Source organism: Spinacia oleracea, chromosome 1, assembly GCF_020520425.1.
Source record: "Spinacia oleracea cultivar Varoflay chromosome 1, BTI_SOV_V1, whole genome shotgun sequence".
NCBI classification, from domain to species: domain Eukaryota; kingdom Viridiplantae; phylum Streptophyta; class Magnoliopsida; order Caryophyllales; family Amaranthaceae; genus Spinacia; species Spinacia oleracea.
The window spans coordinates 78,718,655-78,731,939 of record NC_079487.1 but is presented as its reverse complement, the minus strand read 5'-3'; the positions used below and the strand labels follow the sequence as shown (position 1 = coordinate 78,731,939).

Sequence of the window (13,285 nt, the reverse complement as noted above, 5' to 3'; positions counted from 1 at the left end):
CACATGCTTTGCAAATTTGCCTACAATACATGACATGCTAGTATCCATCAACTACTTCAACTTGCACTAACCTTTTCAATAAGGCACAAAACAAACACTAAAAACAAACAACAATGTGGTATACAAGTGTAGACAAGTAAGGGAGAAAATTGTTTACCAATGATGTTACACAACCACTTGAAGAACTTTTGAGATTTTGAACTAAACTACTTTTCTACTTATTTATTTTTTGTGTATGCCTCATTTTCGGAGTGAGGGCATACATTTTTTTTTACTTGAACTTGAAACGAATTACAAACAGGAACACATATCTACAAACATTTTACAATCCTGGAGTGAACTTCAACACGACTTCTTGAGATGCTTAGAAGCTACCTTACTTCTATCACGAACTTTATCTTCCAATGATTGAGGTATCGAAGAAAGGACATAGCTTGTGTTTAGGAGTATAGTTAGGTAGGCTTCAACATGGGTATGCAAAGGATATATTCATGAAGGGGTTGTGTTTAACACAATATGATACTAAAGCCTCCGTCCTAAATCGACATGTAGTTCATAAAGACAAGTGCATGTAAAGAGAACTAAAACAAATCCAAATTTCATGAATCATGGGATGAGGGGGAAATTATACTTTACACCAAAATGACACTTGAGAGCTACTTTTGGGTGAGACTCGATCGAGAAAGTTACACTAACATAGGAAGAAAAAACATTTGATTTTCGAAATGCTATGTCAGTGTAGGAGAATTTTGAAGTCACACACGCAAAAGTACAAGAATCATTCAATCATCCATTTTCACAATGTACAAGCATTTTACAACATGAGACAAAGATCCAAACACAAAAAACTTCATCCTTATGTACTAACTTTGAGAATGCCTAAGGAGCCATAAGATTAATTAATATGCACAATGATGCAACTAATGAAATGGTTAATACCTAATATGCAAAATAATGCAAAAACTAAAAAAATAAATAAGAGTAAGAAAGCAATAAGCTAAATGCAATCATATATGTAAAGAAAACTATCAAAGAAAAAATAAAAATTCTGTATATAAACACCTCCCCCAAGTAAACTGAGCACATCGTCCTGATGTGGTTTAGCCGGGTGATGGAGAGAGAGTACCTCATTGTAAGAAGCATGTTGAGCCTCTTCCTTGCTACTCAAGATCATTTCTCATCTACAATGAACTTATTTTGGCGTGACTAATCATTCTCACACCCCTCTTGTTTCTGTGATTAAAGTTGAAGATTTTTGGTGGCTTGGTTTTCAACAAGGACAATGTGTGATAGACTCTTTGAAAGAGTGTGGATTGTTTGTTGGATGTTTTGTAAAGGTCGGAAATCAAGGGAATCTTCCCAACCGAACGTTGTATGTAAAGTCTCATTTTTAGTGTTTATATCATGTGGCCTTGAAGGAAAATGAGGTGTCTCATGAACTTGCCTCATTTTTTCCTGCTCGATAACCTTCATCTTACCTGTTTTCCACCATTTTGGAGTCACTAGTCTTATATGCACGCGATGCGTGCGAGAGTACATATCATCTCTATTCTATGATACAATAGTACTCTGTATCTCTCTTACTCCGTATCACCTCTAATGCGCCTTTATTATAAAATAAAATTGTAAAATCTTTACCGTCAGGCAAACCTTAGCTTAATAAGCGAGTGACATCCGAATAACAAATAACTTATACGGATTAGTTCTATATGGACATTTACATAAAAATACGTCTGGCAATTGGGTCAAGGTGGTTGACATGTCGTTATATTGTTGTTCAAGTGTTAAGCCAAATCTTACCTACTCGACTTTATAAAATGCAAAAATATTAAAAAAAGTACTTCCAAGGTTCAACATAATTAGAACCCCTATAATAGCGCCTCATACCCATGATTTGTTCCTCCACCACAATCTCGATTTTATCATCGGATTCGAGTTCTCAACGTCGAATGATCTTCAAAGCAATGATCTCTGCCCTAATCTTCTTCTTCTCCTTCTTCATCAGAAATTCCCTTAAAACACACATTATTTAAATGAAAATCAAGAAAATATTCAACCTTTACATTAATCATTTGAATTTGTAAAGATTCTTTCGGGGTTTAGCAAATTATATATCAATAAAAAATTGAAAACTATAGAATATGCTTAACAAATTAGAAAAAAAAATTAATCGAAAAAACAAAATACTACTCCCTCCATTCCTTTTTTATCTTCCTGTTTCTATAAAGGTCGTTCCTATTTGATCTTCCTGTTTCTATTTTTGGACATGACTTTTTACCATAAATTTCTCCACCATCCTTTATTTAATTCATTCACATTTCCCCATTCACCCACCCAACCCCACTTTTATGATTTTTTATTACTTTAATAAAAATATCTTCTCTCTCCTTCATTTCTTTATTACTTTTCTTCATTTATTTATTATTTTCTCTTACATCCAATCATTACAAGATTCCATTTTCTTATTTTCCACCCAAACACCAAATAGAAAGATCATTTAGGAATGGAGGGAGTACTACTGAAATTGAAAAATAAAATATTCTAGAAATTGGAAAACACCTCAGAACCCGAGCTTGGTACGACACCAATGCATGCGCTTTGCATTGTAACTTACCTCAGAATCATATGTAAAAACTTAAAGTTGTGTTAACACAACTAATCACAATGAATATTAGGCACTCTATGCGTGCGAGAATATTAAAAAACTAAAAATTGTGCTATGATATAGATACGGAATTAGTAAGTTAATTCATTGGATGAAGATGGTCAAAACCAAATATCCGTGTAAGAATAGAAAAACGATAGGATTAGGTCAACAATAGAAATAATAAAAATACGATAAGTAAATAGCAAAATACGAAGTATTAATTTGAGAAATGGTTTAGGCTTTATTCATTATTGCCCCTTTTCTTTTGATTTAATTTTCTTCAAGGGACCCAATTACTGAAACATATAGAACTTATATCATTGCATCTAAAAAGAAAATTAAAAAAAAAAATCCTATTACATCTAAAAACAATTATTTGTTTCTATTTTAATTTGATTACAACTAAAAGTGTCAACGATCGCGTGCATTGCGCTAGAGAGTATTGGCTAGATCTTTTTGCTGTGAAGGTTGAAAGTACATTAGTACATTTTAATTCCATTGCATGAACCTTGGTCACGCTGGGTATGGACAAATTATCTGAAAATGCGCCACAATTAAATGCTCCGTATAAGAATTGTATGATACTCCGTATCAATCTTATACACCACTACCAGTCGTATGTAATATATTCCGTATAATGTACTCCAGTCACGCATTTCTCCGCCGTTTTATGCCTTGGATTCTCCGCATTCTCTCTCTCTAACATCCTATTCGTTTCTCTCTCCTCATATCCAGCAAAAATGGCGATTAAATCCCCCTCCTCTCTCTTACCTCTTTTGCTAACTCTCCTCTTTTAGTCTATCCAACCACTCAACTATATACCTGTGCAAAAATGGCAAAAATACTCACCTCTCTAAGTCTCACCTTTTCGAGTTTCCGTATGTTAGGGTTCGTTTATGGTTCTAACCGCAAGATCTGGATGGGGAGGTAGCAATTGTTTTGATCTTGGTGTTGAAAGATGCAATCAGCAATAAGGCTCGTCGAAACTACAGCAAGATCGGTGTTGCGCAATTCGTGGCGGCTTCATGGTAGAACAATGGTGGTGATTTTTCTTCCACTCCGGCGGCGTTCCGGCTGCTACTGCCTTCGACGCTGCTGCCATCGCCACCGTTGAAGTTCATATCGATAAAATCAATGGTTTGCCGGCTGACGGGGATGATGTAGTTGGTGATTGTAAAACTAACGGTTCTGGTGGTGTAGAGTTTGCTTCTTACGATTTTCGCGCTCTGATGGGAACCTTACTATTCATTGTGGTATTTTGTTGATTGGTCAATTAAATAGTTATATTTTCTCTATTACTATAATGTTTTTCTATGACTAATTTGACGAACAGTTGGTGCTGAAAAGGTGCAACTTTTGAAATGTGTCATCTCCGTAATTAGCTTTAATTGGTGTGTGTTTTGCTTGTTTGGGGGGAAATGACCGGGTTTATGATGGAAAAAATCACATGTTTTGATTTCTATGATTTAAGGGTTTTGTAGGATAGATTAAAAATGATATGTGCCAAGGATGGAGTAATTTTGTTCAAACAATTGGTGCTGAAAGATTTTGATGATTTATAATTTGTTGAATGACAAAAATAATGGAGTAATTTTGGCAACTAAAATAAATTAGTAATATTATCTGACTTTTTTTGACAAATATATTGTTCTGGGGAATGGAGTGAGAGATTACAGGGGTGCCAAGTTGCCAACACATGTTTTTAACTTTCTTTCCTGATTTGGTGGGTTAATTAATTGCATAATTATTGACTTTTTACACGGGATTAACCCATAATTTAGAATCAATAAATTTTTCCCGTTTTTAATTACTTTCAATCCTGATTTGGTGGGTTAATTGATTGAATAATTATTGACTTTTTACACGGCATTAGCCCATAAGTTTGAAAATCAATAAATTTTCCTGATTTTTTTATTGAATTTCAATTTTTTAAATCAATAAATATTCATCTTTTAAAATCAGTAAATAATCAGGTTTTTAATTGAATTAATTGTGAAATAGTAAAGTAATCGAGGGTATATTAGTCTTTTTGATTGGGGACACCAAAAGCGTGATTACGAAAATAACCCTCCCCTCTTCCCTTATGTAATAGAGATTACAACAGATGGTTGCATTGCTTTCAACAATTGATTTTATTCCACTTTTCACAAACCTTACCTCCAAACCCCCAAACAAATACAAGTACCTGCTTGCAAGTTCAAATCCAACAACAACATATCCAACAAAGAAATCCTACAACACCAAACGCACAAGCATACAAATAATCAAAAAACTAATATGAATGAATTTTCAAACAAGAGTATGTATGTGCGAAAAATTGATAGAGGACTAGATAGGAATAACGAAAACTCACCAAAGACCAATTGAACCAAGAAATTAAGTACCCCTTCACCGAAAAACTAGCCGAATTAGACCCACTCCACTTGCTCTCTCGAGCTTGGTCATCTCCTTCAATGGTGATGGTATTAATGCGAAATTGAAAATGTGGGTCTTAACTTTGAAAATTTATGATATGATAGGGGTTCGAATTTATGGTTGATTCTAAGAATTTGTTTAGTGGGATGAGTAGGAAGTAGAGAAAAGGTTTTCATGAATAACAATGGGGTTTGAGTGGCTTGAAGAGAGAAAAATTGAGTTTTCAATGTTTGGGACAAGCTGGAACTTAGAGGAGAGAGAAAGAAATTAGGGTTTCTTTTTAATCCTTAACTGTACAGCTATGCACGGGGAATGCAACTTCTGCACGGGGCATGCAGCTTTTGCACGGGCCGTGCAACTCTGTTTCACTCTTCTTTCTTCAATACTCTATTTTCTCACTCGATCAATGCGTCCCCATTTTTCATACCCTTCTTATTTTCCTACACACAAAACTTAACAAACGATCAACCGTACCAAAAGAACTAAAAAAGCAACAAATATCATGTGTTGCCTCCCATGAAGCGCTTTTTTGAGGTCATTAGCCTGACCATTAGCTTTGATTTTCCTAGTAAATAGGAATTCAAATAACGCATTAGTTTTTCATATGCACTAGCACACATCTCCATGAAGATTAAATATGCAATAATGAGATGCAAGATGTGCACCAAGTGCATTACAACTCTATGCGTATGAGGAGAGGGATGCCTAAACGAAGACGGAACACAAGGAAAAACAAGAAAATAAAAAGAAAAAGAATAAAAAAAATAGAAAGGAAAACTATCCTCAATATAAAAAAAATTGGTGGCATCATCACTATTTTCCTCCACAAAGATAGGTTTGGGAACTTGAAGATCAAGGGATGAAATGATGTCAAGGCCTACACTCAAAGAAGGGGGATTAAGAGAAGGCATGGGTCTTAAGATAGGATAAGAGGTATCGAGGTTCTCACTAACTTTACTCTCTATTTCCTTGAATTCACAACCATGAACCAAATCCTCCTTTGAGTTTTCAATGCTCAACACCTTGCTTTACTCATCATGATTTTTCCTAGAGTTAGCAATAAGACTAGTCATTTGGCTGAACATACCACTCATCCTCTTTTGGTATTCTATCAACTCTTACATCTCTTCATTCACCTTTTCCATAGGAATCATAGAACTTTGAAGAACAAAAAGAGAGGGGTCAATATCAAGCTCATGAGTGGAACATTTTAACTCATTTGGCATCATGCAAGAATTTGAAGTACTTTGAGGGAAAGCATGAATGTCATAAACATTAGAATTTAGATCATTGTGAGGGAAAATGGGATGAGGTATGAAAGTATTGGTTTGAAGAATGGGAAAGGAGTTTCTCTAATTTTCAATATACATCATTTTCATATCCCATTTATATGTGTCTTTAGCTATCCACTCGTAGAAATTCCAAGCATCATCTAAAGATTGGGCTCTAAATGCACCATCAAACATACACTCAACCACTTGCTCATTCAATCCATGATAGATAACCTCACAAATCTCCCCTAAGTCATACCTATGACATCCTAGAAAATCCTTGAATCTATTAAATATCACCCAAAAATATTAATGCTCATATTGGGAGAAAGAAGACAATGCCATTTTTTTTCAAAACAAACAACTACTAACAACACTTAAACACAAAACAACATCAAGTCAAAGCTTCCTTCTGTACTTGTGCTTGTTGCTTGTTCCGTTACTCCCTTCACGGTCTTCCTTCTCCTTGCTCCTTCGAGTTCATGCACAACAAAGAACTCAAGAAAAGATTAGTCCAAAAAATAAAAATAAGTAAGCGTACAATGCAACAATCTTAGTAGCAACGTCAAATCTACAACTAAAAAATATAGATGCGCTAATACAAAAATCCTTTGATCCCCGGAAAGGGCGCCAAAAATTTGATGAACTCCAAGCGGTCGTTAAGCACTCGGAGCACATAGGTAATACAATTTCTATTTCTGCTTGACTCAATTCTATGGAACTACCACAATGTATAGTAGACAATGGTTAAGTAATGGGTCGAACTCTCGGGATCAAGCGTTCTTTATACTAGAAAGACACATGTAGCTACTAGTATACTTTAATCTAAACACAACCATCAATGGTTGGGTTGTTTGCACAACTTGTCACCAATTGCACAAACTAGATAGACAGCAACAATAAAAGATATAGACTATGGAAGAGGGATTCCTCCTAGTATATCTATGGTTAGACACGACGCTTACACTACAAATAGAAACATGAAAATGACCTATGCACCCTATAAATACTGGCCACCCGACTTTCACCACGAGACACCCTTCCTAGTATGTAATATGCTCTCATCGGATAGTCATAATACTCCAAAAACATTAAGCATAACACTGTGATCATCTCAATCTACCCTACAAAACACGAAAAATACCTAGGCTCCCTATAAATGTGGTGCCACCCGATAGTCACGGTGCGCGCACATGCTTCCTAGTGTGCATCTGCCCCTAAAGAGGTGGTCAGAGGACTCCTAAGACATTGAGCATGACACTTGGGTCATTTCACACTGAGAGTGAAACATCAACATGGGTGAACACATAGTCCTACGTAGCCCCGATGGTCACAGTCACTAGAATTCAGAATTCACTTAGTAACATCTCATAAGAACGAGACCATCCATACCCCCGAACCCTTCTAGGTACCAATGTAAAATAACGCAAGGGGTTTAGGAACAAAAACATGGATTGGGCATCTTGATGGTCATACTACTAAGAAAAAGGCCCAAATCACCACAACAATTCATAGCAATGAAAATAGCACAAGAGAAAGAGAATCATGCCATAATTTTACTAAGGGTCACTCATCCCCTAGAACTAAGGAAACTACTCACACATGGTAGAAATCAAACCTAAAATATCTAAGAAAACCATGCATATAAACATGACTTTCTATTTTGGATAAAGAAACTAAACCTAGAAGATGAACTTGAAGATGAACACCAAGTACATGCCAAATTGGGTAAAGAAACCCAACCATAAATCATGAAGTAAATTTCCATAAATTCTAATCAAAGATAATGTATAAAAGTTATGAAGAAACTAAACATGAAATCAAAAGAAAGTACTTGAATTGAAGAAGAAGAAGAAGAAGAAGAAGAAGAAGAAGATCTAACTATAAGAATTCAGAAATTAAAATACAAACTAAGTAATTAAAAACTAATCTATGAAGCAATAAAGTGGTGAGATTCTGCAAACCCCAAAGGAAAGCAAACTTACAGTGAATCGGATCTAATACACACTCCACACATGTTAACTAAGGGGAAATGTTCTATTTATACTAAGGGGAACAAGAGCCCAAAAGTTAGGGTTGTCGTCATGTGTTGCACGGGGTCCATCAGGTCTTGCACGACCCTTGTAAGAGTTGTACGACCCTAACTATCAATTTTCACGAGCCACTGCTAGCACAACCTAGTGAATCTGCACGGTCCGTGCAGCGGCCTACGATGTACCACTTCTCTTAAAAATTTCATAACTCCATTTCTACTTATCGAAATAGGTCGTGTGCCACTTGTTGGGAAGCTATTGAGATAATCTCACCTCCAAATTGAATCACTTCATGATGTTGAGTAGACCAGGAGTTATGGGCAATTGAAGTTGACCCTTATGCAAGTTTTCTTCTGAATTCTTCCGCAACGACTTCAAACTATTTATGATGTTTCTCTTTTGCACAAATACTTTCTTGACCCATGTACTTGACCTTGTGGAAGCCTTCTATCTAGTTCCTCATTCGTGTAAGTCATTTGGAGATGGTGATGAGAGGGAAGCAAGGAATCATCGGGGTTATGCTCGTTCCTCATGGATGTGGCTCTTCTCTCTTTTGGGTTAGCGCGACTCCTCATTCCGATGCATTGCTTTAACTTAACATGAAAATAAGGAAAAAAAAGCAAAGAAAGATAAAGGAATAGGATCTGCTAAAAAAGCAACTATATGCAACTAAAATACGCTAATAAGTACACAAAAGAGATCTTAATTGGCTCCTATAGATTTGCTAAATACAAGCAAATCACCAATGGTCATAAATTTCAAGATCTATAAATAGAGACTCATTTTGTTATATTCTTACACACTTTAAAAAAAATCTATCTTCTCTAAAATAAATCATTTTTCTACAAAGTACACTATAATTTGAAATAATTGCGAAAATATCTGAAAATTTCCAGAAATATAATTTTTTTAATCCTAATTTCGTATTTTATTATTATTATTAGTATTAGTTGCTATTTCATTTATTATTATTATTATTATTATTATTATTATTATTATTATTATTATTGTTACTATTATTATTATAATTAGTATTATTATTTCTAATTTCGTTATTATTGTCATCGTTAGTTTAGTTTTACTTTGAAAATGGGTTATTTGATTAGTCGACCTCAACAAGATGGCACATCGTTAAACAACTGGTCAGTTAGAGAGGATGAAGTTTTGATTATTTGTTACATGAATCATCGCACCGACGAAGTTAGCCAGAAATCATTTGTATTTTGGAGGAAGGTTAAACAAAGCTATGGCGCGAGCCAAAGAGAAAGGCTGATGGAATTTACGAAAGTTTAGACTGTAAAAATGATCTAGAGTCGATGGAGAAGATTATGGAGTGAAAACAACCAGTAAAATAATTAATCTAGCTTGATTTGTAGCAGTCAAATTCATCAGTCTCTGAAACATGATTTAATCGAGCATAATTGGAAAAAAATATGGATCCAATCAATTGAACTCATGTAATTGAGTATAATTGGCAGATGATAAGTTGTATCGAAATCCCTTTCAATGTTCAAACCATCACTTTGAGGAAAATGAAAAGTGGGAAAAATAACATATTAGAAAGACTTAACAAAAGGATGACTGTCATTCAATGGCTATACAAGTTTCCTAATGCAACAATTAATCATCATATTTTTACCTCGTCGGATCACTTTCAAGTAACCCTTAATTTCGACAATACTCTTACAAGAAAGGCTCCACCATTTAGATTCAAAAAAATGTGGTGTCTAAGAGAGGATTTTTATTTTTTAATTAAAAAAGGTTGGTGTACTAAATTCGTTGGTTCGGATATGATTTTCCTTGTTATAAAGTGCAAGTTCTTAAAAGAAAAGCCAAAAGTGTGTAACCGCGCTAGATTTTATTTAGACAAATTTGAGTTGTAGACCAAAAAATAGAACAAGTTCAAGACAAACTTCTTAATAACACAAATAATACTAATAGCCATAATTATCAAGACCTTCTACTTTTGAAAAGAGCAAAGCTCTTCTCCTACAACTCAAATCATTGGATACAAAAAGCTAAACTAAACTCATTACATTTAGGCAATGTTAAGTCGAAATACTACCACTCATGTGCTTCAATAAGAACAAATATAAATAGAAACCAAATAAAAAAGTCAACTATTCATGATGGGACTACCATCTAAAATCCAATATTAAACGAATATGAGTTAACTAAAGAATTTTAGTTGCTCATGTGACTACAATATTGATTTTTCTCTGTTATCACCTATTATAATTAAAGATGAAAACAGACCATTTTCAAAAGAAACTACAGACTTAGAAATTAAAAACGCGGTATTTGATTTTGTAACACCCCGACCTCTAATTCAATTTTTAAAGCATAATTAGCAGCGGAATTAACCTAATTGGTCGGGGCATTACCTGCCGTAAATCCCTCTTGGGAATTACAAGGCAACCATCAATAATAAGATATTGAATCCCAAAAATTAATATAATAATCCTTTATATTATCAAAATAAAAGTACATAACTTACTAAAAGTCTTTAATTAAACTATTAAAACTTAAAACATAAACTAGGTGGGAATTATTAAAGTGAAATCCTCGCCACCACTCGTTCCCATCGATCCCAGCGGTACCTAAAACAGAAAACAAAATAACGGTGAGCCGAAGACTCAGTAACGAACTATTCTAGCAACGTAAATTCATTTCAATTCATTTTATTTAATAACACAGGGAGAATAGAATAATGTAAAACATTTTATAAAGTCCTTTATTTAATTCATTCTTAACTTTTGGGTGCACATGCTAGTCGTGGCAAGTATGACATAGTGGAACGTCTTCCACGATGGACCGCTGTCCATAAACATGGGGCCTTGGCCCGAAAACATGAGAGCCTTGGCTCAATGGGCGGATGCCCCATGGGTACATGCATGCCCGAGAATCGTAACCTGTGAACATATACTGCCAAACGGACTAGGAATTTCACTTTCATTTATCATGTTTCGTTTAATTTTACATTTTAGTCTTTTTACTTCAGTTGAAGTAACATAATTCCTTTGGATCATAAGATCAAACATCCTTTCTTTCCTGGTTTCTTATAAACAACATTTTATAAGAAATTCAATCAATCATCATAACATTTTATAATCAATCATAAAATAAGGAATAATTCCATCAAATCATATTATAATAAATTATTCAATAAAATCATATTTCATTTCCCGCAATTCATAAAACATGTCAAAATATCCATTTAATAAATCAATCATACGTTGTAATTTCATAATCACATTTATAAGGGAATTGCGGGTACTAGCAATAGCCGTTACCTTAATTCCGCGACTTTGCTAAGGGATTTTCGTTGATTCGTTCGTCCTGAGCTCCGAGTCCAATTTCTTTAAAAATATTAAATAATTGAATTAGTACCAAATTGATAAATAATTTAACTTAATAATTTCGAAACTTTATAATTAACCAAATTTTCTAATAATAATGTTAAAATAACATATAATTTCATAGTTTTAATGAAAATATAATTAAACGCCCATTTTAGTGAAGAATATATAATTAATTGAAATTTCAATCGAAATATATATATTTTCCTTAGTTAATTTACACGAAAATCTTATTTAAGTTTTGTCCTTGATAAATCCATTTAGTAACTGATTTTATTAGTGAATATTTATATCATAGAAATAAATTAAAACATGAAACTAATAAATTAGGAAAATCTGAAATCATAAGTTGGTTTCTTACCCAAGGCCCAAATTAATTTGGTCCAATTTGATTTTGGGTTTTTAAAGGAGAGTAAAACCAAAGAAAACCAAATTTTGGTTTTGGTTTTCTGGGAGCAGGGCGCGGAACAGGGGAGGGGAGAACACGAAGAGAAGGAGAGGAGAGGAGGGAGGTGAAGGAAATAATGCCCTTGGTCCAAGTATGCATTCTATGTTAAAGTCTAATAAATGCGGTTCAGTATTAATTAACAAGTTAATAATTCAGTGAGATCAAGTGAGCTGAATGCCTAGCTAGAGGCCGCTTCAGTTCAAGTGGAATTAATGATATTAATCCACAGCTTACTCTTGACTGAACCCGTAGGGTCACACAAATAGTACGTAAACGGATCAAGTATTTAATGGCATTAAATACTCCATCTATGGATATTCGGAATCGACGGATCTTGGTTTCAGTGGGAGCTGAGATCGTCACAGGCAAGAAATGAATACTCCGGAAACGATGATATTACCGGAAACAGAAATATGGATCGTATCGGAAATATAAATATTATCCAAGTCGTAGATGTTGCCGGAAACGGAAACATGGTACGTATCGGAAAATATTATCGGAAATGGAAATATTACCGGAATCGGAAATATTGCCGGAAACGGAAATATTGTCAGAATCGGAAATATTATCGGAATCGGAAAATAATTCCGGAAACGGAAATATTAGATATTTGTTCGAAACGGAAATTAATTCCGGAATCGGAAATATTAAATGTTGTTCGTATCGGAAATGAATTCCGGAATCGGGAATTTAATCGGAAGCGTATCGTACGAATTAGCATCGGACGAGGCCCGCTAGACGAAGGCCCAGCACGAAGCCAGGCCATCGCCCAGCGAGCCGCACGCAGCAACGCACGCCTCGACCAGGCCCAGCGCAAGGCCAGGCCCAGCCAGGGGCGCGCGCGCACGCAGCACCGCACATGGGCTGTGCGCTTGTCGTGGGCCGCAAGGCCTGTGCGGGTGCACGGCTTGTACGATGCGTGTGCGGGAAATCCTAATTCTATTAGGATTCGTGCGAGGATTAAAATCCTAATCTTATTAAATTAGAATTGCTTTGTTATTTAGAGTCCTAATAAAGTTCTAATTAACAAATCCAGATCCTAGTAGGATTACAATTCCTTTTCCATACCTCTATAAATAAGGGCCTAGGGTCATTATTTATATACAAGTTTT

The 13,285-nt window shown here is 34.9% G+C and overlaps 1 long non-coding RNA gene across 1 annotated transcript; it reads right to left on the bottom strand.

The window, feature by feature from the left end:
* Window positions 1-1,640: 1,640 nt before the first annotated feature.
* LOC130466001 (uncharacterized) lies at window positions 1,641-5,296 on the bottom strand. The gene is made up of 2 exons (XR_008926013.1): window positions 5,001-5,296; window positions 1,641-2,012 (listed from the first exon to the last, which is right to left on the bottom strand). It is a non-coding gene; the product is annotated as an uncharacterized lncRNA (long non-coding RNA).
* Between the last annotated feature and the right edge of the window lie 7,989 nt (window positions 5,297-13,285).